The following is a 27,111-nucleotide window of genomic DNA, read 5'->3' as shown; positions in this document are numbered from 1 at the left end:
GCTTTTAAAATAAACATCTAAAACAAGAGCTAATAACTCCTTTATTAGATACATATTCAGATACCCTTGCAAAAGTGTATCAGGAGACACACAAGAGTTTACTGCCAGCATTGTTTATTTTTGTTTTGTTTTGGGGGAGGTAATTAGGTTTGCTTGTTTGTTTGTTTGTTTGTTTGTTTATGGGGGTATTTCAGTTTATTTATTTTTTTAAGAGGTACGAGGATTGAACCCAGGACCTCGTGCATGCTAAGCATGCACTCTACCACTGAGGTACACCCTCCCCTCCAGCACTGTTTGTAATAACAAGAAACTGGGGTGGGGAGACCCAAACAAGGGATGGCACAGATGGGGAGCAATAGAAACTCTGTCACATTGCTGGTGGAAAGGTAAATTGGTAAAGAGCCTTTAATTAAAAAAAAAAAAAAAGAGGTATTTACCACAAACCTTCAGAAAAACATCATGAAGGAAACGTTAAGATGTAATCCAAATAATTTCTAGACAGACTTAAGTACCCTCTAGGCTACCATACAGCGTTGTACTGGATTCTTGGAAAAAGCCAAAATTGTTGTTTACAGATGAATAGTTTTCTACAAAATTCAAGAGAATTATTAAGAATACAAAGGTTTAGCGAAGTGATCATATAGATCAATATACCAAAACCCAAATTATCCTAGGGTAAAATAATATTCCATTAGAAGGAGCAAACTAAGAAAACAGCAAAACCGCTAGGGAAAAACTTAAAAAGAAATGTGCAAGACACCAAGAAAATTACAAGACCTCACCTGACTAACAAGGCAAGACCTGAATTCACGGGGAAATAACAACATTGCTTAATAGGAAGTCTCCATATCGTACTGGTATCAAATCTAGGCAAATTAATGTATAAAAACAAATGCCGGGAAAACGTTGCCATTTGGCGACAACCTGTCACAGAATCTGGCCCTGGTCTGACGTTCTTGACGTGTGTGGGAACGCGCTGCTAAAAGGCAAACCACGAACGGAGAGGCACCTCCCGCGCCAAATCCCCCGCGGAAGGCCGCGCAGCCGGAAGCGCAACGCCGGCCCCGCTCACCTCTGTGTCGTGGGCGGGGCGTTTCCGGCCGCTGACGCGTGCGCGCGCCGACGTCCCAGCCGACCCCACTCTGCGCAGAACGGCGTTGCCGAGCGCCAGGCTTCGCGGCGTCAGCCGCACTGGTTCCTCAGCACCTTCGGGCTGGGGCTGCCGAGCCCGCCCCAAAAGGTCGTTTCCCCTGCAGTTTCCAGTAAGTGACGATCTCATTCGGAGCTGCGGCTAGAAAGAGGCCGCGCTGGCATTCTCTTCCCCCGTCTCCCAAACCCCCTTGTAAGCACTTCACGGTCCCCGGGACACTCCTGGACTATCCGCCACCACTCTCCAAATCGGGCCCTCCCAGCCCTCAAGGTTTCCCCAGAAGATGTGTCCTTTTCCTCGAGTTTTTCGTTCATCTTAAACGGTCCCCGCTCTCTTTATACTCTGGAGGTTGTGTCCTTGGTCTGACACTTCACTGCTCTTCCAGGTCCGGCCATTGTGTCGGGCACCGCAGTCACACCGTGGCAATGCTCCCACCACTTCTTCCCCCACCTGCCTTCGGTATTATACCCATTCTTTCTGCTTCAGAATCTTACCCCTTGTAACGAAGGTCGACCGAGGACCAGCCCTCTCAGCGCAGCGCCCTTCCTCCTTTCTGTCCTCCCTAGATTAATTGTTAATCGCAACAATTAACGAAAGAATGCCTTAAGAGTAAGACTGACCTCAGTGTTTTACAGCATTCCTTTATTTATTCATCGCGACAATCATTAAGTAGATACAGATGAGAAAACTGAGGCCAAGGAAAGTTAATTTGCTCGAGGTTACCTGGTTTGCATCTGATGGAGTTGAAATTTGAATCCGTTGTGTAGCTCACTCCAAAGCTGGTGCAATCACCTCTTCCGCTTTTCCAAATTCTGGGCATCACCCTTTTAGTTGCTTCTCCTGAGAAATTTTTTTCTGAAGGTCCTTGTTTACAGAAATTTGATCTCTAAAGAATTTTTACAGAACTCCTCTCGCGCAGACCCTTGAGTGTGCCATTTTATCGGGTATCTAAGCTCTGAGCTTGCTAATATTTTACATCCCCAAAATGTGCGTGTGCCTCCTTAAAAATGTATTCTTAACCCAGTATGTACTCATTAATTGGCCCTCTTCCCCTTCTTCAGTATGACCGTTATTATCGCTCTTCTCAGCAAACATTTGAGCAGTAGTTTATGTAAGACAATAAAGATAATTCCTGACCTCAAGAAGAAATATGACATTTGTTCACAAGAAGAACAAGAAAATAGATAAACACCAATTCACTCACACAGAAAACAAACTCTACAGGAGTAACTTTGGACAAAAGACTTAGGTGCTAGACTTGTTTCCTCACCTGTAAAATGTTAAGGTTTGACGAGATGGTTCAAGTTTTGTGAATCTAAATTCAGAGAAAGGATTGCTCACTGCACTGAGGTGGAAACTGTTGGAAAGGGTATATAGTATGTTCTGAATACATTATAGAGGTAGGGATTAGGTTGAAGGCTTCTCTTAGCACTTTGAACATCTGATAATGGCTGCAGACCTTGCTCTGGAAATAAAATTCACATTCATACATCATTTTATACTCAGTTTTTAGGATATTCATGGCCCACTCCTCCCTCCAAAGCCTACATGTTAAAAACCCCTGATTTAGGGAGAGGAAATGAACTGCAATTCAAAAGGCAAGACTAAGCCAGATGTGGAGGGCCTTTATCTTACAGCACTGTGGAACCATGGGAGGTTTAAGAAGATAAGTCTGGCAGCAGTTTGGAGGATGAGAGTGGGAAAGGCAGTGAGACTTGTTAGATGGCAAGTGAAATAATTTTGGCAGTTCAGGAAATATTAAACGGCTGTACCAAGCAGTAATGGAAATGAGGGGAAATTCCAAGAAATATTGCAAGGACAAATCATGAGGACTTGGTATGTGACTGGATATGGAATTGGATAAAGACAGGAAAGAGTCAACGATAACAAGGTTTGAAGTCTGAGTAGATATGTTCTTTCTCTACTTTGTCTTCAGATTTTTCTTATACTAGGTCTTTCCTATAACATACATGCTCCAAGAGAAGCTATCACTATTGATGATGGACACCAAAAAGTGTAATAAGGGAGTCTACAAACAACTCTATACTCATAAATTCAACAACTCAGAGAAATGGACCACTATCAAAACTACCATAACTCATTCAAGAAGAAATAGGCTGAATAGTTTTATAACTATTAAAGAAATTGAATTTGTATTTAAAAATCTAAAAAAGAAAAAAAGGGAGGGGAAAAAACCCTCCAGGTCCATATAGTTTCACTGGTGAGTTTTATCAAACATTTAAGGACAAAATTTCCTCTCTTCCATTTTCTCTTCTTTCTCCCTGAAATTCTTATTGTTTATATATTAGGCCTCTTGGATTTCTTTTTTGTGTGTGTGATTCTTTTTCCTTATTTTTCTAAACTGACTTTATCTTTTATGCCCACTTTTAAGCTTTTTATTTCTGAATAATATTTTTTACTTAAAAGCATATTCTTATTTTCTGAGAGTGTTTATTTCTCAGCATCTTGTTTTTGTTTTATGGGTGCAGTATCTTCTAAACCTCTCTGAAGGAACAGATCCTCATTTTTAAAATTATCTTTTGTTTCATTTTAGTTGTTTCTCTGCTTGTCTTAGATTTATTATGCTGTAGATTTTCTTCAAATATCTGGTGCTCTTTGGCTGTCTATTCACATCGAAGAATGAGGGAATATGAAGGGTAACAAAACTTTTTATACATGAATGAAGATTTTTAATTTCAGGCTTTTTTACTTTTAAGACTGCCACTTACTCTTACTCTTTGTAAGACTCTTTTAGAATATAAAGCAAAATTCAACCAAAACAGGGTGCTTATTTTGATCAAATGTGTATGAGATTTTTACTGAAGTTGTGGAAATACATATTTGATTTCTGTTGTGATGACAGGTACTCAAATTAGGTGTGTTAAAGGTTACCATTTAATAAAAATATAAAACCATTGTGTGAATAACTGACACCATATTCTCTTTCCATTCAGAATATAAAACATAGTTTCTATTTCCTTTGTCCCCCAAAAACATCATTTTGCTTTTTAAATTCTCTAATAATTTGTCAGCATTTTGGTTTTACAGACATGGCAAGCAGGTTTCATAAACATGGATAAGAAGTCCACACACAGAAGTTCTGGAGATTCCAGGACTGGCAGAAGTGGAGGTAGGAATGTTACCTGCTTTAAGACCTTTTGAGTAATTTCAAGTACATTTTGTAAATTATTTGTTTCTCACTCATGTGTTGGTACTTGAGAGAATAATTGTGTTACATTTTACATCAATTTAAGGTAAACACAAACAGAATAAAAAAGGAAAGCAAAACCCCAATCACCGCCAATCCCGACACAGATCATCAACGTCTCATTCTTCAGATGACCGTGTGTTTCCTTTTTCTCTATCATCTTCAGGAAGCCAGACGGATTCAAGTCTCGAAGGTATGTTTATCATCTATAAGCTAGATAATTTAGAAAAAAATTCATTAAAATGCCTTTATAACTTTTGTTTATTCAACAAATATCCATTGAGGACACCTACTATATGCCAGGCGTGTGGTAAACATGGCATGGTCCCTTCGGCCAAGGCACTTTTAGGACATAAGGCAATAACGACAGATAAGTAGTCCATTACATTGCAGGTGAGTTCTGTGGCTTGGTATGCACATGTTAAGAGGACAAGAAAAGGCTTTGGAGGGGAAATGATACTTAAATTGAAAATTGGAAGATCAGTAGGCATTTTCTTGACAAAGTCAGGGAAGTAGAATTCAGGAAGATTTATTACAAGCTAAAGGAATTGCATGTGCTAACCATTGTTGACATTGGGTTTCTGATTCTTTCTCAAGTAATATGCTTACATATCTATTTCTTGATTTATCAGAGGACTAATCAAGTTCTTGGTTATAAGAAAGAAAACTGATTCTGGCTGATTTAAATGGAAAAGGAATTTATTAAAAGGAGACTGAGTAACTCACAGAATTGCTGAGAAGCCTAGAAAACTAATCTCTGAATGTGGATAGGAACAAAGTAAAACCTGGCAGCTAGAAGCATAGGCAAAGTCATAGGTAAGGGCACACTGCCACCACCACCACTCCTGAACTGGATGCTTCAACTGGCATTGCTCTGGTCACTAAATGTACCCACTGCATAATGGATTCTTCACTGTCTCTGCTTCTTTGTGTCACTAGGTCTTAGGCAGTACTGACAGAGCCTAGATCACCTGTCCATGTCGTAGCTGGATAGGAAACTGGGAAAGCAAGCATTGACCTTTTTAGCATTGATGGCAGGAGGCACGTAAAGGAATATTCACCAAACATAGGAAGGAGAATCAGCTAATGAGCAATCAAAATATAACAAATGTTCTCCACATTCAATTCTAGACAATATCTATACTACCTCATAAATTACTCCTTTGTCTCACCTACCTTTATCTTCTCAGTGTTTGTTAGTTATAATTAGTTTTTCTGTTAGTTAATTTGGTATCAATAAATGTTATACCTGTAACTCTGCTTTTTATTTCATCAACTTTGGTCCATTGTTTTGTTCTTTTTTATATAGGTACCCCCACCCTTTCCTCCATCCTTTCTCCCCATTGTCTTTTTTTTTTTTTATCATTTTCAGTAGTTAACATTTATAGTCCGATCTACAACCAAAACTAACTGTTTCATTTTTTAGGTCCATAGATTCACTTTAAAGATTCAAAGCCAATTATCAGCATTTACATTATTATTATCATGTAAATATTATTATTGCAGTGCCAAGTCATGTGCTAGGATTACATTTCCCTTTCATGATCTAATGTCATGATTAGTGGAACTCCTAAACGAGAATGTTTCTAGAATGTTTCTAGTCACGTCATCAAGTACATTTATATTCCATCAGTTGCTTGAAACCATGCCATGTCTTAGTACTGCTTCATATTTGAACTATGACTTTCTATGTACAGTTTTTATTTTTCTTAGACTTTCTTGTTCTACCATTTTCTTTATTATTGACAGAAAGATAATGTAAGTTCACCATAATAAAAAGATTTTTTATCCTTTCAATCATACTGCTCCATGGATATCTTTTCCCTGGAGATGCTCTTGCCTGCCTGTTGTAAATTGGACCACTTTGTAATCCCAAGGCCTGAGAGATAGCTGTCACCCTAGGATTTCCTTTCACTGGTCTACTGGGTTGGGTTCATTGTTTACTAGATCCATGTCTTCCTCTCTCTTGGCTTTCTGCCTTAACTGTTAGTGTACATTGTCAAATAACTTTTCCAGAATTTATGTCAAATAACTTTGCCAGAATTTGTGTCTGGAAGGAATTTATTTCTGAGTCTCTGCATACTCAAAATATAATTATTCTGCCCTCACACTAGTTTCAAAACGATTTCCCCTAATTCTCGGGTTTCCAGAAGCAGTAACTTCATTCTCTTTCAGCAGTGTGTTTTGATACCAATCTTTAAATAACCTTTAAAGAAGCTTTTCATCTTCATTTTTCAGTTTTAGGCTGTATGGAAGAGAAGAATTTAGCCGCTTTTTTTCATCTGGCCCCCCACATTCACTTCCTCCCATCCTTTTAAATAGGATTTCATTATCATAACTTTGATAATTTCACTATTCAATAATATCATTAGTATGACTTTGTAGTACTCTTCACAACTGAACCATATAATGGTTTCCTTTGTAGCACAACTTTTTGTTTTCTCTTCACTCAATAATTATCTTTCAAAAATTTTGTTTCATTTTCTGTGTTTTTGATGTATAATAGTAGTTTAAAATGCCTTTTTAAATGTTCAAACATATCAGATGCTCTGTTAATTTTATTTTGGGAATTCTTTCCTGGATCCTTTTAACGTGCTCCACCTGGAACTGCTGGCCTGTAGGTGAGTTAAGCAGCTGTGACATTAAAATTTTCTTTCATCTTCATTCTGGGATTTCCTGTACCTCTCTCTTCAATTTGATCCATTTTCTGGATTCTGTGGTTTTCTCTTCCTTTGTTTTCTCCTTTATTTTATTGGAGCACCTCTCCTAGTAACTTCTAGGAAAAAGATGGGCATTTAGTTCTTATTGTGTTTGTACTTGTGGGTTTGTGCTAGTAAATAAATTTCCTTTATTGATTTCTGCTCCGTGAGATGACTAGTTAGCAGCAAACCAGTGATTCCACCATAAATAATTAGAAACCTGCAGAAAATTATGTTTGAATGAATGGAGAGCTGCTAAGGCAATAAAAACTGAAGGGATTAAGATTCTGGAGAGGAAAGAACTAAGGAGAGGTGAAGTGATACAAAGATTAGAATTTGGGACTCACCAGGGGTTGGAGAATAAAACAGTCCCTCTGTTGAAAACCCAGAAGGGCAGGGATGATCAGAGATAAATTGAGCCTTACCAAGACTGTAGTATCATCTCAACAGAGCCTCTGATTGGTTTAGATGATTATCCATTCTTCTATTTGCCTATTTAGAAGAAGGGTGAATCATCCTGGGAGGAAGAGAACACTATCTAGAGCTTCTATAATTTTGTAATAAAAGTACCTTTCAGTAAAAAATGACTAGATATTCTGAGATGATTTAAGAATCAGATTAGGCCTACAGGTAATTCAGATATTTGAGGTAACTGACAATGAATTTTACATAATTATGATTTATATGTTCAAGAAAGTAGAGATTTGTAAACTATAATAATAATCAAATGGAAATTTTAGAATAACAAATTATCTAAAATTGCATTATCTAAATTATCTATGCATTATCTAAAATTAACAATTTAGATATGCCAGCAGATTGAACACAACAAAAGACAGAATTAGCAAACTGGAAATCAAGTCAAGAGAAAGAAAAAAGAATGAAAGATACAGAAGAGAGCATTAGAAACATGTGAGACACTTCACTGTAGACTTGGAATTTAAGAAAGAGAGAAGAATGAGTAAGAATAAATATTTGAAGAGAATAATGGCCAAATATTTTCCAAAACAGATGAAAGACATTAACCATACAGGAAACTTTGAAACCCCCAAGCTGGAAATTAAAAAAAAAAATTACATGGAGAACTTTCACTTCAGCCAAGAATATGGTTGTTTAGTACAACATAGAGTGTTTAATATGGTAGCAGGTTAATGGTCTCCTTTCTCATTTTCTCATTAAAATAATTCACTTTTTGTATTTCCCAGTGAAGCATTTAATAGTTGCATTCATGCAGTTCTTGCTAATAAGCGTAATACATTATGCTTTCTAGATTAAGCAGAAATTGGATTATAGTGGACTCACAGGACTATTTTTCTCCAGATGGGCTCCTAAGTGCCAGATATTTATAATATTGGGATAGAATTAAAATTAAGTAATTCATTTTATCTGTTATTTCTATCTTGCAAGACTTTTCCAACCAGCATAATAAAGTTAATTAAAATATCAGTCTTGAGTTTGGATCAAGATGGCAGAGTAAGAGGACTGGAACTCACCTCCCCCCAAGGAATATGTGAATGTGAAACAATTCTCACTGGAAACTGGCAAAAGAACTTCTTTTCAACCAAGGCTGTATTAAAGATACACATGTAATTGGATAGGAAGTGAAAAAATGTGATCGGATTGGGACCTGTGCCCCAGGAAGGGATTCAAAGGAAAAGGAAGTTTACACAGGTGGACACCTGCCCTAGGGAGTGAGTAGTTCAAGCCACAGATTTGACACCCAATCCTGGGGTCCTGTGTCGGGGAGACAAGCCCCCTTGGCTGGTTGAAGGACTTCTGGGACTAACAGAAGGGCAGTGGGAAGCTGGAATTCTGCTTGTGAGGAGCATGCATGTGATGGCTTAGCCTTGAGGTAGGGTGTAGAGAGGTCTGCTCTAGAGGCTGCCAGGTTTCCTGTAACCACTTCACCACATGCCTCAGCCCGAGCCAAGCAAACACTCCAGCTCCATGTCACAGTGCAGCACTGGGTCTGGGGCAGCCATAACCAGGGGAAAGACCATGGGCCACAGAGGTGACCCAGTCCCAGGGCGGAGCCTAGGTGGGACAGCAGTAACTCCAGTAACACCTCAGAAGCAGCCCAGATCTCTGACAGGAGCCGCTCTACCAGAGACCACCCCCGCTACACACTGAGAATCTTCGTGGGCCCACAACAGAGTAGGGGCAGTGGACGCTGGGGGCAGTCATTGGCTCTGAGGGACAAAGGGGACTTGTACCTAAGGCTGTGTCTTAGCAGAGTCACGGGTGCCTGTCTTTGGCCAACATGAGCTAGGAGCCTGCATAGATCCCACTTGCTTCAGAACTATGCACTCTGGGGCAACGGTCCTGCTGCAAGGAGAGGGAAGTCACTGCCCCCAGCCTCCACTGCCCCTCAGTCAACTATACCTCAATCCAAAGATCAAGCTTAACTATTCTACTTTCTCAAATTTTTAATCAGTAAAAGTGACTTTTAATGATAGATCTAAAACTTCCAATTCTTTAAAAAACTTTTAGGTGCTACCAAGGGAAAAATTAAGAGAAAGAGAAGGGAGAAGAGGAGTAGATGGAGGAAAGAAAGAAAGGTAGGTAATTGTGAATAATTTAATGTAAGTATAAAAATTGGCTCTTAGAGGATTCTTCACTTTCTTCCTAATTAAGGAAAACAAAATCTACAGAGAACTTTGGAGCTGTAAGGGAAGGAGTGCTTAACGTGGTTGTTAACATGGAGCAAACCTAGTAGTGTCCTTTTCCTTCTTTTCAAATACTGTAGTCACCCCTTATCCACAGTTTCACTTTCTGAGGTTTAAGTTACCTGCAGTACACCATGGTCCAAAAATATTCAATGGAAAATTCCAGAGATAAGTAACACCTAAGTTTTAATTTGTGTGTCCATTCTGAGTAGCGTAATGAAATCTCATGCCATCCCGCTCTGCCCAACCCTGGATGTGAATTATCTCTCTGTCCAGCGTATCCACACTGTGTATGCTACCCATCCATTAGTCGCTCAGTACCATCACAGTTATCAGATCCCCTAGTGTCACATTATTGAAGTGCTTGTGTTCAAGTAACCTAGTGTTACTTAATAATGGCCCCAAAGCACAAGAGTAGTGATGCTGGCAATTCAAATATTCTCTTACTGTGCCTGATTGATAAATTAAACTTTATCATAAGTGTGTATGTATAGGAAAAGACACAGTATATATAGAGTCTGGGTACTATCCCCAGATTCAGGCATCCACTGGAGGTCTGTGAACTCTCTCATTCGGTTAAGGGGGGATACTATACTCAGAAAACTACACAGATAGGTAAAACCTTATATTTGCAATTCTTTTGATTCTTTTTATTTTTGACGTTAACATAGTTATAAAAATAGCATATATGCTTTGAAAAAAATGCAAATAGTAGAGAGAGAAATAAAAGGTGAATGGCCACGCTCTTTTTACCACTTTCCTGGGATTATCCTTCTTAAACATTTGTTGTATATCCTTAAGTTCTTAATCTATGCACATGGAAATAAATGAAATCAATATGTATATATGAATGTACATAGTCATATATTACAAAAAGAGGTCGCCAACTCACTTCTCTAAAATTAATTTATTTAGTATAATAGTTTATACATACAAAAGAATATTTGTAACATATATAAAAGATGTATAGTAATAAAATTACTCTATGAACCTATTATTTAACTTAAGAACTAGAACATTACCAATATTATATCTACTTGTATTATTCTTCCTTCTTTTATGTACCTGCCTCCCATCAGAAGTAATACTATCCCAAATTTTGTCACCTTTTCCCATACATTTTGATAGTTCTTTTATTACAAATGTATTTATCTTTAAACATTATTAAATGTATTTTGCTTAGTTTTGAGCTTTATAAAGATAGTATCAAATGTAGTTTTCTGTGTCTTACTTTTTTCACAAAGTACTTTCTTTCTATGATTTTTTCTTTCTCTATATGATCTTTTCATATAGCTGTAGTTCATTAATTTCCACTGCTGTATAATACTCAATTGTTTGAATAAAGCACAATTTATTTATCCATTGTCCCATGGATGGACATTTAGAATGTTTCCGATTTTTTTCTCTATTACAAACAATACTACTATGAATATGTTCTTTGTTTCTCCTGGTGCTCATATGTAAATTTCTCTAGATTAAGTATCTAAGAATGAAATTGCTATATTGTAAAGTATGCACAATGTGGTACCCACAGTGTGATATATGTTAAACACTCTGTGTGTTCAAACTGCTTAGATTTTAGGGTTGTTTGTTACTATACTCTAATATAACTTATCCTTTCTAACACAATTTGGTTGTTCAAATCATTTATAGTCCTACTGATATTTTATCTTGTTTTTCTATCAATTACAAAAGTTGTTTTAAAATCTGTCATTATGATTGTGGATTTGCCTATCTCTTATACTTTTTTCCAAAGTTTGCTTCTTATATTTTGAAGCTGTGTTGTTTGGTATACTTAAATTTTGAATCATCAACTCTTCTGGTGAATTATGCTTTGTATTATCATGGATTTACTTTCTTATACCTAGTAATATTTATTACCTTAAAGTCAATTTTATCTGATACTAATATAGGTACATCAACTCTTGGGAGGCACCCAGGGTTAATGTTTGTTTAGTATATCATTTTCCATTCTTTTACTTTCAACTTTTCAGTATTTTTAGTTTGAGATGTCTCTTGTAAATAGCATATATTTGGGTTTTATTTTCTTATCCCATCTGACAGTCTTCAATTTTTAAAAATCGGAACATTAAGAATTAATGTATTTACTGATATATTTCTTTTACACCTACCATTATACTATATGTGCTTTCTATTTCTCCCACTTAATCTGTATTTCTTTTTTTTCTTTTTTGCCTTATTTTTAATATATTCTCCATTTTATTTTTCCTTTAATTTGGGTTTATTTTAATATTGATTATCCTATAAATGATAATATACATTCTTGATTGATCAAAGACTCCTATTAGTTAGCACCTTTACCTTCCACTTAGATAAGAGAAGGAACTTAGAACACTTTGACTCGTTTGCCCTCCTCCTGACTTTTACACCATTGTGTCATGTATTTTAATTATATGTAACTTAAATTCCACAAAACATTATCCCCCAGACCAGAAGCTAATTCATTATTGTAAATATTTTAATTTTAAAAAATGAAAGAAATGAAATGAACTTTCAAATCAAGAAATTAGAAAAACAACAACTAAAATACAACTGAAATGAATGTAGGAGAAAGGAAATAGAAAGGTAAAAACTTTAGTGACTTTTAAGAAACAGGAAAAATAGACTGTAGCTTAATCCAAGAGTTGGATATTTGAAAAATCCCAATAAACTGGTCAAACCTTAACAAACCTGCTTAAAAAAAAAAGAAAGGAAATACAAACAAAAGTAAAAAGGAGATGGATATATCAACAGATACATGGCTCTAAACATTTAAAGAGAGTATGAACAGCTAAGGTATGAGTATGAATCTGTCCGCAACACAGTAACAACTGTATACAAGAACTGTAACGATTTTCCCGCAATTCTTCTCATTTTCTTTATGAAGCCCTAGCTTATTGGAGAGGATAGAAGCCTGATCTCAGCCAGTTTGGAGTTTCTTCCTTTGAGTCTAATTTCAGGGATGGGAGCAGGCAGAGGGGTGAGGAAGTGGGAGGTGGTCTTTGTGTTCCCAAAGCATGGGTGAGGGGAAGATGCTCAGCTAGTCCTCAATGTTATCTGTTCACATAGGTATCTTCTGAGATGTCCATCATTCTGTCTGGTCCTCAGTCACTGATCCACACCATTTGCCACTGAGATGTCCTCATTCCTGTCTGCCTAGTCCTTTCAGGTATGGTGATGCTCTCCCTGTTACTTCCACGTTATCTTTAGGGGCATGGCCATAATTCTGCTCCTCATTGCCATGCAGGGGCACTAAATGCAAAGCTATTTAAAGCCTGGTCAGCATAATCTCCCCTCCCAGTCATTTCTTCCCTGATATGTTACTATTCCAGGGCTCAGAGTACAGTTTCTCTTTCCCCCAACCTTTGATTACTCACATTTATGTGGATTTTTATCATTCCCTGGTGCACTGTGAATCAGGGTACAGGGCCTATCTTTGGAGATTTATCAATGTCTATACTCTTACTGCTTCCCCACTATATCCTCCCCCTCTTTAGTCTGGGGAAATTTCTTTCTAGTCTTGTTGCAGCTCAGAATAGGATTCCAGGGATGTGAGATTGAGTCCAGTTCTTTCCAGTTATATATCTCTCAGTTATTGTACCTATATATGGAACCTTGTCTATGTCCCCAATGGCTTACATTTTAAGAAATCAAGTTCAGAAAGACTTCTTTTTTTTCTGTTTACTACCCTGGTTTATCCCTTCCTTAAAACAATGAGCTCACAACTGCCTACCTGCTTAGAAAGGAGTATGGGAAGAGGGGTAAGGAAAAGATGAACTAATAGGAGAAAAAAAGTTAATATTGCAAAAATATCCTGTCACATAAAAACTTGAGATGACAAATTTGTGAATAATATTTCCTAATATTTATCAAAACTATGTACCATTGCTTTAAGAACTTTACATATACCAAGTAATTATACAACAATAATTAAATAGGTACCATTTAGGTATAGATAAGGAAACTGAGGTACAGAGAAGTCAAGTAATTTAGCTAAGTTTTGTTCAGTAGTGTCAGAGCTTGTATTCAAACCCAAGAAGTCTGGCTCTGTAGTCCACCTTCTTAACAACTATGTCATTGGCTCTCAAATGACTCCCCAAGGAACATTTGAAATGCGTAGGGGTTGTGGATCTCGTTTTTATAAAGATTGCAAAAGTTACTGGCAGTTAGTGAATAAAGACCCAAAATGTTAATGTCCTGTAGTGTGAGGGATTGGTCATGAACAATAAAAAATTGACCCATCCAAAATGTAAATAGAACTCCTATTGAGAAACACTACACTGTACTGTACTACTTCTAAATTGCCAAGATTGACTCAAAAAGTTAAAAAAAAAACCAACTTAGACTACTCTTCATGAAGGAAATTATAAATGTTATAAACAATTGATAGGTACATTTTCTATTTAGTTTTTATTAAAATTTTCAGGGAATAGGCAAGTTTCATAATATGTGTAATAATCTCTTGTGGAATATTAAAAGATATGGAATGCCTCTTAATTGACTTTATGAAGCTTGTAAAACACGAATTAGATTTTCAGAAATATTACTGTAGATAAAGGGAGACATTTCATTATGGTAAAGGGGTCAGTATATTAGGATGATATAACAATTATAAATGTATTTACACTGTAGTGAGTTGAATAGTATCCTCTTTCAAATTTCAGGTCCACCCAGAACCTCAGAATGTGACCTGTCTTGGAAACAAAGTCTTTGCAGATGTAGTTAGTTAAGATCATACTGGAATGGGGAGGGACCTAAATCCAATGACTGGTGGTATTATAAGACTAGGAGAGGGCACACAGAAATGAACAGGGAAGAAGGGCATGTGACCACCAATGCAGTGATTGGAGTTATGCTGTGCCACAAGCCAAGGAACACATCAGAATGTAATCTAATGTATTACATGGTAATTATAGTTGACGATACTATATTCTATAACTGAAGTTTGCTAAGAGGGTAGAATTTAAATGTTCTCACAAAAACGGGATAAATATGAGAGGTGATGCATGTATGGGAGTTCATTCGATGGTGAGAATCTTTTCACAATGTGTACATTTATCAAATCATGTTATACGCTTTAAATATTTTACAACTTTGTCAATTACACTTATGCAATGCTGAAAAAATGCACATCTAATACATGGCAAATGAACAGATCAATGAACAGCAAAGGAAAGAGAAAATACATACAGATTCGATATGTGAAAAATGAGTCACCTCAAACCATCAGGGAAAAGTTGGCTTATTTAAGAACTAGTGTTGATACAACTAGCTAGCTGGAAAAAAAAATTAAAACTTGATCCCATACTTCAACCTGAGATTAGGATAGCCTCCAGGTGGATCAAAGGTTTAAGTGCAAAGAAACGAAGCCATGAAAGAATTGTAAGAAACCATTGGGAGCTGTAAAAAATTTTAATCATAAATGAAGGGGAAGGCCTTTCTACATATGTCACAAAATGCAAAAGCCATGAAATAGACATTGATGAATTATATCAAATACTTATGTAGCTTAAGCCCAATGACCTAGCAGTTCCACTCCCAGATATATTCTCTGAGGAATCTCATGCACTTTCACTCCAGTATACCAATACAAGAATGTTCATGGCAGTGTTGGTCGTAATAGCCAAAAAACAGAAAGAACCCAAATATTGATCAATCAACAATAGAATAGATAAATAAATTATAGTATAGGTGCATAGTAAATAACCTAACCTTGCCCACCCTTGCCCTTGACTTCTGGGAGGCAATCTCTAAGCCCTCAGAATGCGTGCCTAATACCGTCTGTTTGCTTGGGGGCCTTGGATCATGTGATTTAGAGTAAGTCTGCCCACACCAGATGGTCTAATAAGGTGATTTAAGGTGATGGCTTTGGGTCACTCAGTTTGCAGCTGAACTTCCAGAAGGGCTAGAGATTGAGATCAGCCATGTGGGTAGTCAATCCTGCCCATGTGACAGACCCCTAATAAGAGCTCTAGACATCAAGGCTGGTGAACTTCCCTAGTTGGCATACTCTATGCACATTGTCAGACATCATTGCAAGGAACCCCCAAATTTGCAATCGATGTCAGAAGTGAGAATGGTCTTGGGGACCCTGGAATATCCTCACAACAGAGTACATTGAAGTCATAAAAATATTAAGGAATCCTTTGCTTACTGGTTAGGAATGGCCTTCAAGTAATATACACACAGAATGATGTGTAAAATGTATTACTATTTATAGAAATAGTGATGGTGGAAGGAAGAACATATATACTTGTTAGCCTGTGAATGCATTCAAATATTTTTGGAAAGTAACACAAGAAATGTGTAAGATTTGTTGTTGCCCCTGGGGAAAATGAGGTGGCTAGTTGACAGGAGTGGAAAAGAGACTGTTTAACCTTTAAAATTTTGAACCATGTGAATATAATCACTACTCAAAAGTAAATTTAAATAAAGTCTATGCATCTCTTTCATTGAAGCAGTCATTAATATGTTTTAGTTTTTTGTTGTTGTTTTGTTTTAGAACAAAAGAAGAAATATCAAGAAAAAAAGAGAAGGAAAAAAGGAGGAAACAACCACATGCCATCACCTTTCCAAGGTACTGTGTACTTCATGTTTAAGGAGTTTATTTTATGATACTTTTAGTAGCAGATTTGCATTTTAACTGGTTTGTCAGGATCACAGTCACAGTGTCCAACATGTTAAGGAAAAAAATTATGTGTATAATTTTGCCTATTGGTTATGTAACGATGTAAATATACTTTAAAATTTAGATTTAGATTGTCATCTCTTAAATATCTCTATCAGATTACTGGAGCTGACCCACATACTTTAACATTAAAAATTGCCAATTGGATTCTTTTTATCTTTATACTCTAAGAAAGATGAAACTCAGTAAACAGTTGCCCACTTTCAAATTTTATTTTTTAAAATATATATTAACATATGTTATTAGAGTCACTTTGTATAATTAAAATACAGAATTGCAAGTCCTAAGAAAAAGAATCTGTTGAAAATAAAAGATATCCTGTGACTCTCAAAATAAATACCAAAATGACAAAGCTGGGTTTTCATCTTGTCTTCTATCTTTGTATGGAATAGTTAGGGCATTATCTGCTCTTCCAAATCGGGGCCTTAAAAATACATTTAGAAATTATTTTAACTTGCTAAACATGATGTCCAAATTTAAATAGTTCATATCTGTGTTTGTGCTTACATTTCTTTTTATATTTGTCCACACTTTTCTATTGGTTTCAAGAAGGCAGACTCTTAGAGAAGAAATACTGCCATAAGGGTACAAATTCTTTGGGTACCCAGAGCAATGGTTACTCTGTTTCAGATTAGTAGACTGTGCAGGCCTCCCTAAAGGAGATGATGGTATTTGAGTGGAACCTAGAGGGACGAGTAATTTTTTATTAGGCAGAAAAAGAGGACAAAGAGTATCTCAGGCTGAGGGAAAAGCATTAACAAGGGCATGTAGAAACATAAGTTCACTTTATGTAAGGATATTTGAAAGGACAGTTGAAATTGGAGCATAAGACAAGAGATGGCATATAGTAAGAAATTAGTCCAGAGAAGTACTTTGGGGCTAGTTTGGATTATATTCTGTAGGCAACAGGAACATTTAAGCATCTTATGACAGAGGAATGATATTCTCTTTGTTCTAGGAAGATATATCAATATTGGAATGATTTGGAAGGAGGAAACCTATAGGAAGCTGTTGCAGCCTAGTCAGGAGGAGAAACATTAACATAGCCGATTATAGATCAGGCTAAAGACATTGATTATGGGGCTGAAAAGGAGAGAACAGATAGAAGAGATATTGGAAAGGCGGAGTTTGCATGACCTAGTAACTGGATATGGAAAGTCCAGAAGGTATAGTTTGGTAGAAATGCATTGTTTCCGTGGGAGAAATCATAGTAAAGAAGCATTCCAAATGGTTTTTAATACACAAAGTCCTCTAATTTAAACAGTATACATGTTAGATATTAAAAGTTTTATAAGGTATATGATTCTTTTAAAATAAGTTTAATTAAGATTGGTAGATTTCAGGCAGACTTGGCATGATACAAATTTTCATATTCAGTGAAGAACTCTGCTACATCATGGGCTGATGTGATTAGTTCTTTGTATGCCACATAATCAGCTAGTTAAATTGTAGAAGGGGAAGAATCTGGCTAATACATACTTATACCTTATCAAGTTACAAAATTAAAGTTTGACAGATAAAGCGTTTAAATATATAGGGTCTATTTCCTAGGAAAAGGGAATAGGTTGTTTCTGATAGTATTTATAAAGTTAAATATCAAAATAAATATTGCATATAAAAAGGCATTTTAATAGTTCTATGCACCATAAAACATTTCATTTATGTTTTATGTACACTTCAAGTGAAAAGTTCTGAAGAATTATTATATTGTAAACACATTTATTTTGTAGTAAATTAAAGGTAAATGGAGTCATTTTTTCTGAAAAATTTTCTCAGAGGCCACAATGCAATGTCGAATGTGAGCATTCTGTCACAAATTTTTCACTGGGATGGGGCACTCCATTATATAACTGACAGGTTGAAATTTGCTACCCAGTTGACCAATTACAAGGATTTGGATAATTACAAATGACTTTCCTTCCTTTAAAATCTCCAGCACGTAACAATCTGTTTCATGTGTGAATTAATGGATGTCATCTCAAAAAATAAAAAATAAAGCCTTTAACATCTCAGCGTTTAACATTGATAAAATGCAAACCTGCCTCTCCTCCAGTCTTCCTCATCTCAGTAAATTTACAACCTAAGCATGATCTGGAGTTGTTCTTTTTTTTTTTTCTTTTTGAGTTCATTCTTGATTCTTCTTTCTCTCTCCCCACTCCTCTACCATTACCGCCACATAACACGTTCAGTTAGTGACCATTACTACAGGTTTTTGCTCTTTTGAAAGACCTTCTGTCCTTCTTAGCCTAAAGACTAAAAAGTGAATTTTCAAATCCCAAGCCTCCCTTGCAGCTAAGAATTGCCATTTGGCACAATTTTGGCCAGTGAAATGAAGGCCAAAATGCTAGAATTCTTATAATGTTAAAAGTGTAATTCCCAGAAAATCTATTGGGGGCATATGCCAAAGTTTTATTTACTCACTAATGAGGGTACCCGCAGGATGACAACGTTAGTTCAAAAGATAGTATTAAAACCTTTTATTTTTTTCACCGTGAGTGGAGGTGAGTAGAAGAAAGGAATGCTGAGATAAGATTGCTAAATTAGATATAAAATTGGTCAAAATTCTACAGGTCAATAAAACCATGGCTATACCATGGTTTAAGGTTATTCTTTCTACTGGACAGAAAAGAAAATTATCACATTTCATTCATGTTAAGTTAGCTTCTATCTGTGTAGAGTTATGTGTTATGTAGATGTGTGAGCACTAATCCACGGTAAATACTGCATCAAATTTACACTTCCTGAAGCATTAGATGACTGCTACGCAGCTTTCTTAAACAGTGCTCTAGTGTGACATTAAAATGTCGTACAGTCATCACTTTATAACTTTATTTCCAAGTTTTGAATGTTCTCCTTAATAATTAGTGAATACTCATAGCTGAAGCTTCTGCCTGTCCCCAGCTTTAGTGTGGGTAGCCTACAGGGCAGGTCTCTTCCCCTTTCCCCATTGCACTGGACCGGGCTAATAGGGTACAAAGGCAAAGCATCCTCTCGCCCTTTGTCCACCGAGGATGGAGGTCTGGCAATCCAGACAGCAGAGTTAACAGGAAGACGGCATCAGAGGCTACTGGGTAATGATAGCTGTGCTGAAGAATAAACATGCCTGTGTGCTAAAGCCACACTGTAATATTTAATTGGTTCCTGAGGGGAAAAAAAAGAAGTGTAATATAGTAAGAGTAAATAAAACTAAAATTCTAAAAAAGAGTAAAAAAGATCAAGATACAATAGGAATGATCATTTAATATGTCCAAAGTATTGTATTCCATTATAAACTATTGTACCTCACTAAAACATGTGGTCAACTGTGCAAAGATGATTCCGTCAATTATATCTCAATAAAATTTTTTAAAAATTTAAAAATAGACAATATATGGCTAAATAAAATAATTTAAAAATATATAACTCTAAAATCTCGCCTGGTAGTTGGCACTCGATTTGATTTTTGTGGAATTAGGAACTCACTAGTAAGCTTACCTTTGATAAAATGTATGCAAAACTGATATTAAGCACTTGATTGATTTGAAATAATTTAAGGTTGGAAGTTGTTGAACATTCTAACTTTTAAAATAAGTATCTGAAATTTGTAAACCCAAGAGATTTCTATCAGTTATTTCCATTGCCATTCATTTCTACTCATTCTTTATAAATCCTAATTTGTGTTTTTTTTTAAACCCATAGAGTAACCTAACTCCTTTATTTGGAATTTAAATCTTCATAGTTGTACCTTATTTTTCTCCCTTTTTTCAGGCCACAGAAAATGGAATTCCTAAAATAAAACCACTGTATATAAAACATTTATTTAATCTGATGATAAAATTTGATGATTAATAGTATTAAAATTTTAAATTTAACTTGTGAGTTTGCAGTAAAGGTCCAGTGTTAATTTAACTTAACTTTTCAAGGATTAATGTGCTCTCATCTTAACACAATGATGTCCATAGCTTCTGTTTTCTACTCTAAGTATCAAGAAGAGTATAAGGATATATAATATTGCAAATAACAAATTTATTCAATTTTAATTTTTGTCTGCAGAGGGGCTGAAACCAGGTTGAACTTTTTGATTTCCAAGACTCAGCCTTTCGGTGTCAGGTGGCCAAATGAGGATGCCAAGCCCCAGCACCGTGAAACCTACAGAAACATCAAAGAGCTCGGAGAATGGGATGTCTTTCCACCATGTTTAGACTCCTGGAACCAATCTTCACATCCTCTGCACCCACACAATAAAGAGTTGGGAAATCACATTTTGTTGGATGAAGGTCCACATCCAACACTTGAGAGCCTGAAGCACAAGTCATTTGTGGCAATTTTAGGATGTTTATCCTGTACTCACATATTTGGTAGGGAGGGAGGAGACTGAGTCTGCCCTCTTGAGTATTATGCCTAATAATTGCATCTAAAAGACCTATACCAACGTCCTGCACAAAGCAGAAGACTTAAAGGTGGCATGAAAAGGTAAAGGCTTATCCGTGCACTTCTTGTTTGGTTATCGGTTTTCATCATCTCAGTATTTGTTCTGGAACATGTGTAATGTTCTCTTACTCTTGGTACTCCAGATACACTGGTTATAAGTTTCCAACCAAAAGTTTTCATCTCTAAAGATGATCACGTTGTTTGATAAAATAAGGATGGAGAAAGCAGGTCCCCAGGTCAGCGTTCTGGGTTGCCTAGTACGGTTTTACACGTCACTGGGCTTTTCACTCCTTTGGGTTTATAGGTGAATGTGTGTCCAGTCTAACCGTGTTCTTTATAGTTGCCTTTAAAAGAAGTTCCTGTTAGAAGTGGATGAGGGAAGAGAGGGCCAGGTTTATTTTTTAAACTGGAAGTTGAGGTACTATTATGTTGTTATTTAGGCAAAACACCTTAAAAATAATCCTGAATACCATTCTGTGCTGAAGGTAGAGTTTACGACGTCATTCCATTACGGTAATGTAGTGTTGTGTTGTTAACGAGTGCAGTCTCAGTGCTATTAACTCAGAGCAGTTGTAATAGGATTGTACTTAAATTAAGCATCTTTGTCTTTGATTACATAGAGATTTAACATGTGACTATCCATCACTCCCCCCCCCCATACTGTCTTCGGCTCCTACTATTTGTATATCAAGAAAGTTATTTTCTTATATTTGAAATGGTGACATTTCTGAAATGCACCAGCAGAGGACATGGGTTTTGGGGTCTTTTTTCTTTCATTTTTGATTTACTGAAGGCATTTTAGTTTACAAATGGACTATTTTCTTTTTTCTAAGAAAACTAATATTCATAATTATGGGGTAACCACAGTCTCCTCAAAAGGGTAAAAAAATGTAGACATTAGACATTATAGTTACTTCAAAACTCTTTTTTAACTAGTAGATTGATAAAAGTAGTGAACATGCCGTTTGGAGGAGAGAACAACAGAAGTGTGTGGGCAGATGGAGGTCTGAAGTGGGGCGTCACTCTCTGCCTGCAAACCTGGGTTTACCCATATGAACAGTGCTTATAAAGGGTCAAACCATTTTTAAAAACCTATCTTTTGAGAACTGTCATACTCTCTAGGATAAAGGTTAAATTTACTGAAAGAATCATATAAAACATTTCAGAGAAGATGTAGTTTTAATGGAATGAATTTGAGAAGAGAGTTAAAGTTACACCCTAGTAGAAAAACTATGGACTGCAATCAGGAGACCTGAGTCCTCAGGCTGATTTGTCCCCACCAAGCTGTTTTCCTCATCAGCAGAGGCTGATGGAGGCCAAAAAAACTTAAGCTTCGGGGCTGGGGGAGGGTCCCTGGCGCTGCGCTTACTTGGTCTTATGCTTCTGTAACAGAAAGCTGCAGGGCGAGAGGTCTCACTACAGCAAGATAACTGTGTCTGAGGTGACTGGCACTGGAAGTTAAGTGAGTGTTAGAGGAGAAACGGGTGTGAAATGTGTGGAGCCGGAGAGTAGTCTGTGGAAAATGTCAAATAATCAGATACATAAAATTGTTAGCAGAAGATTTCATTTTCATCAATATCTATCAAAAGTAATATTCTCTCCACAAACTTGATACACTTCATAATGCAGCATAGACAAGGACAAATGAACCATGCTTGCTTGTTCGTGGGAATCTTACTAAATGGGATTTGTCAGAATCCCTTTTTATGTAGGACACAGACTTCCAGCAGCTACTGGAGCCAGTGTACCTGTGTGTGAAGACGCATTTGTCTATTTGGCATCCTGTCATTTTAAAAAACAAATTTTGATCAACCATGACAGAGGAAGGACTGAATTATCTTTCAGTTCTCTATGTACAAAAAAAGTTGTCACAGAATCATCACACTATGAAGTGACAATCAAAGAAATTACAGCCCAACCCCCCCCAAGGGGGGCCAGGTTGCCTGGGGCTGGGGAGGACCAGTGCCCTGCTCACCCGTGGGTCCCCCGCAGCCAGCTGGAGGGTCTCTAGCTGAGCCTCCCATGACCGCTGGGGGGCCTTCAGGGAGCCTTCTGCAGAAAGAGCTTGGTTGTCAGGACTGGCTGACAGCACCTCCATCTTCCCACTCACCTTTGCCAGCCTCTTCATGGTCATGACACAAATCACAAGAAGGAAAGGGTCAGTAGTGCCCTTCCCCAGCCGGCCATTCCCATCTACTGGGTTCCAACTCTCTCTCTCTCTCTCTCTCTCTCTCTCTCTCTCTGTCTCTCTGTCTCTGTCTCTCCCTCTCCCTCTCTCTCTCTCTCACTCACATACAGCCTCAAAAATAGTTTTGACAACAGACACCAGATAATTGTCATCCTACACAATTGTATACTTTCAGGTTTATAAGAAACAGCTCTAATTCCATTATACTCTATCTTTCCAGTTGCTACAAAATGGTATTTACTGCACTCTTTACAAGATACATCTGATCTCATCTCCAGGCATCTCCTGATGCTGCTAAGCAAAGATGATAAACATCTACCTCATAAGCAACCTTGCAACCATCTGTCTCTAACATAGGATAACATAAGGTCATGGTAATAGCTCCAGTGTGCACCCATCTCCTACTGAGATGAAATCATTCAGACATGTAGTAGATTCAGATGGATTCAGACAATATCTGAATTTCTTGAGTTCCCCAGAAAGAGTAACGTAAAACAGGTTCTTAGCCTTGGCTGCACAATGAAATCACCTGGGAAGCTGTAGAAAAGCTGATGCCTGGGTCCCATCCCAAGTTTCTGATTTACTTTGTCTGGAGTGCAGCTGGGTGCCAGAATGTTTAAAAGCCTCCCCGATGATCTAATGTGCAGCCAAGCTTGAGAACCGCAGATCTAAAAGATTAGAAATATTGGGCTCAAGAACTATGATTAAGGAGCCGGGTCTGGCTATTCCAAGGAAGGAAGGTGACGACTGCTCTCTGGTGAGCTCCAGCGACATTCCGGCATCTGTGTTAATGGCGGGGAAGACTGTCAGGAACAACTGTCAGATCTTAAATTGGAAAGTTCCTTTATAGTTTGCAAAGCATTTGACCTTATTTTAACCTCTCTGCAATCCTGGGAGGTAGGCAAGGTTATCATGCTTAGATGAGAAACAGGAGCCTCAGAGAGCTGAGTGATTTGTGAAGATATAAATGGGAGAATCATTTTGGGAGAACCATTACCCAGAATTTCTGGCAGCCCAAAAGTGCAAACAATTTTATCTGCACTGTTAAATTCCTTCCCCCCCTCCTCCCCAAGGCAGAGCAAAATATGTTCATGGGTAAAAGATAGGAAACCTTTTAAGAGAAGATGGAGCGACAGAGAGAAACACCAACCAAAATAAAAAGTTCCTCAGAAAGCAGATAATAGGGAGCTGTCTTCATACTAGGGGCAAAGAGCAGCGGTTATGGCTTTATTGTTTTCCTGTGTATATAGGGAAGAAGACTGATATGGCAACAGAGGTTTAGATAATCAAAGGAACCTTCTAGCTTCCTCATCCATGAGACCTTCAGCTGGAGCCTTATATGTGGCCCAGAAGGAGGGAGTCACTGAATTACCTCGATATGGGATTGAAGGTAATATTAAGTTCTTTGAAAGAACAAAGATGATATTATAATAGTCAGTATCAGGGAAAGTCATTTTAATATTAAGTTCTTCAAATTTTCAAAGAATAAATCTTCCAGAGCTTTGAGATTTTAGGTTGCTCTCAGTCAGAGCTAGAGTAAACTTTGGAAGCTGACTTTTTTGTGGGGCACCTTCTATGTGTTTTCCCATCCACCTTCTTTTAGCAACGACATCCCCCCTCTTCACTTTATGTAGCCTGAGTGGGGCTGCAATCTGTGCCCCAGGGCCCCAGGTGAGCTCATGATCTGCCCGAGAGCGGCGTGCAGCCCAAGCAGGTGCTATCACCATGTGTGTTGGTTACAGATCAGTAACCCTAGCATTTGCAAAGATAACCCCCAAATCTCAGCGATTTAACAAATTGACGTGTATTTGTAATTCACCGAAGTCCATGTGGTCATTCAGGGACCTGGGCTCCTTTTTATCTTGTGGCTCTACTCTGTGGGGCCTCAGAGTCCTCTCTCATCAGTCTGTAGGTGGAAAAAGAGGATAAAGAATCACTTTGGGGACGTTTTTATGGACCAAGCTGGAAGTGGAGTCTTCCACATCTGCTCACATTTCGTTGGCGAAACTCACTTGTGCACATGGCCCCTCCTGAGGCAGGGGGAGCTGGAATCTCATCTCATTGCGATCCCAGGAGAAGGAAGAAGCAGGCTTGGTGCCCAGCTGGCCAGGAGCTGCCACAAGGTCTTTCTCCAAGATTGGTGTATGGAGGTTGGGGTGCTAAACTGGGGTGATGTCAGCCTGGAGCACTAGCGGCCATCTTTCCTGGCTGCAGAGAGGGAAGGTGAGCCCACTAGAGGAAAAGTAAACCAGAGAGAGGCAGAGCCAGCGGATGGAGAGAGAGGGAGGGGAGGAGGGGGCAGGAGAGGGGAGGACAGGACAGGGGAGGGGAGGACAGGACAGGGGAGGGGAGGACAGGGGAGGGGAGAGAGCACGTTCCACTGGATGAACTCCCTTGGTCACTAATCACCCTGGACTCCTCAGTTATGGATGCCATCAGGACCAGCTACATAATTTGCAGCTACATCGGTGCAAAATTAACTTTGGAGCCTGTTGTTAAAAAAATTATGAACTTCAAGGGAGGAGGGTATAGCTCAGTGGTAGAGTGTGTGCTTAATATGCATGAGATCCTGGGTTTAATCCCCAGTACCTCTGTTAAAATAAAACAAATAGATAAATAAAGTAAACCTAATTACCCTCCGCCCCCAAAAAACCAACCAAACAAAAATTTTTTAAAAATTAAGAATTTCAAGACAGCAAAGCATTCAACCAAATAAGAGGCCTCTCTGGGTGCTAGGCAGGCCACACACCCATGAAGCTGGCCCTGGGGTAACAGATGCCCTTCGGTGCTTCTGCCGGTTTGATCTGGATTTCTCTCCCCAGCAGCTAAAACTCCGGTTTAATACTATAGCATTGCCCTAGACTCTGTCCCAAGAGGTTGTAAAGTCTCCAGTTTGGCAAAGAATAATAAATCTGCAGTGTGTTCATGAGTCCTAGCATGAAGCTCTATATACAGTGGATGTCGCTAAGTGCTGATTGTCAGTTTTACCTGGAGGCAGTCAGAAGGCAGGGCCAGGCTGAGTGCTAGGAGTTTCTCTGGGTTCTAGGATTCTACCTCTCAAGGCCCACATTGAGGAAGGCAGGACACTGGCAAACAAAGAATTACAGTTGTCCCAAGTATCCCCAGGGGGGTGGTTCCCCAGGGATACCAAAATCTGTGGATGCTCAAGTCCCTTATACAAAATGGCATAATAGTACTTGCATGCAACCTACACACACTTTAAATCAACTCTAGATTACTTAAAATACCTAATACAATGTAAGTGCTGTGTAAGTAGTTGCACACACAATGTCAATGCTATGTAAGTAGTTGCCAGTGTGTCGAAAATTCAGGTTTTACTTTTTGGAACTGTCTGGAATTTTTTCCCCCTAGATCCAGGGTTGGTTGAATCCGCAGATGTGAAACCCATGGATCCGGAGGGCCGTCTCTATGGCATTCTGGGTTAATTTCAAGACCACACACACCTGGATCATTTTGACCCAAAGTGCCCTTGAGAAATCCCACCTCCTCCAGGAAGCCTTCCAGAGTAATTCAGAGAAGAACCAAAATCCCAGTTTTGTCTTATCTGCCTGGAACACTTAACAGGATCCCATGCCCCTGCCCCATCTCCTTTATGGTTACTGCACATGAGGCACTCAGTAAATATTTGATTAATAAATGAATGAATTCTTAAGAATTGTATTGTCCACTTGCAATGTGCCTAGCATATCTTGGGAGATACAAACTCAAATCAGACATGGACCCTGGCCTCGCAGAACTTACAATCTAATGAAAGATATAGATACATCATAAATGCCTTGATGTTCACTCATAGCTTCACTTGTCCCCTGTCCTGCATAAGCTCCAAGATGGGATCCAAATGCACCCATCCATCAGGCACATTTGTGAAGTACCTACTCTGCACCCAGAAGGCGGAGACCCAGAGATGAAAGACCTCTTCCAGCACTTAAGGATTTCACGAACTACAGGAGGCAGTGAACTGGCAGGAAGAGGGAAGGAATGAACTGAAAACCACATGCATTTCCAGCACTGTGTGGTAAGTAAAGTGATGAGGGCTTTTCGGGCTGTTCCAAGAGCACCTAGGATCGATCTGTGTCTCTGA

General features: G+C 38.1%; 1 long non-coding RNA gene and 1 other non-coding gene across 3 annotated transcripts; both read left to right on the top strand.

The window, feature by feature from the left end:
- Nucleotides 1-498: 498 nt before the first annotated feature.
- LOC105064518 (uncharacterized) lies at nucleotides 499-27,025 on the top strand. 2 transcript variants are annotated; one of them, XR_006722723.2, is made up of 8 exons: nucleotides 499-1,262; nucleotides 4,199-4,280; nucleotides 4,405-4,551; nucleotides 9,548-9,615; nucleotides 12,793-12,892; nucleotides 16,226-16,300; nucleotides 20,444-20,863; nucleotides 26,851-27,025. It is a non-coding gene; the product is annotated as an uncharacterized LOC105064518 (long non-coding RNA). The 2 variants fall into 2 exon arrangements; XR_006722722.2 differs by lacking the exon at nucleotides 26,851-27,025 and having other exon boundaries at nucleotides 505-1,262; nucleotides 20,444-21,293.
- On the top strand, nucleotides 25,531-25,603 carry TRNAI-AAU (transfer RNA isoleucine (anticodon AAU)). Its single transcript has one exon. It is a non-coding gene; the product is annotated as a tRNA-Ile (tRNA).
- Nucleotides 27,026-27,111: the final 86 nt, after the last annotated feature.

Source organism: Camelus bactrianus, chromosome 23, assembly GCF_048773025.1.
Source record: "Camelus bactrianus isolate YW-2024 breed Bactrian camel chromosome 23, ASM4877302v1, whole genome shotgun sequence".
NCBI lineage: Eukaryota > Metazoa > Chordata > Mammalia > Artiodactyla > Camelidae > Camelus > Camelus bactrianus.
This window is presented reverse-complemented; position numbering and strand designations above follow the sequence as displayed.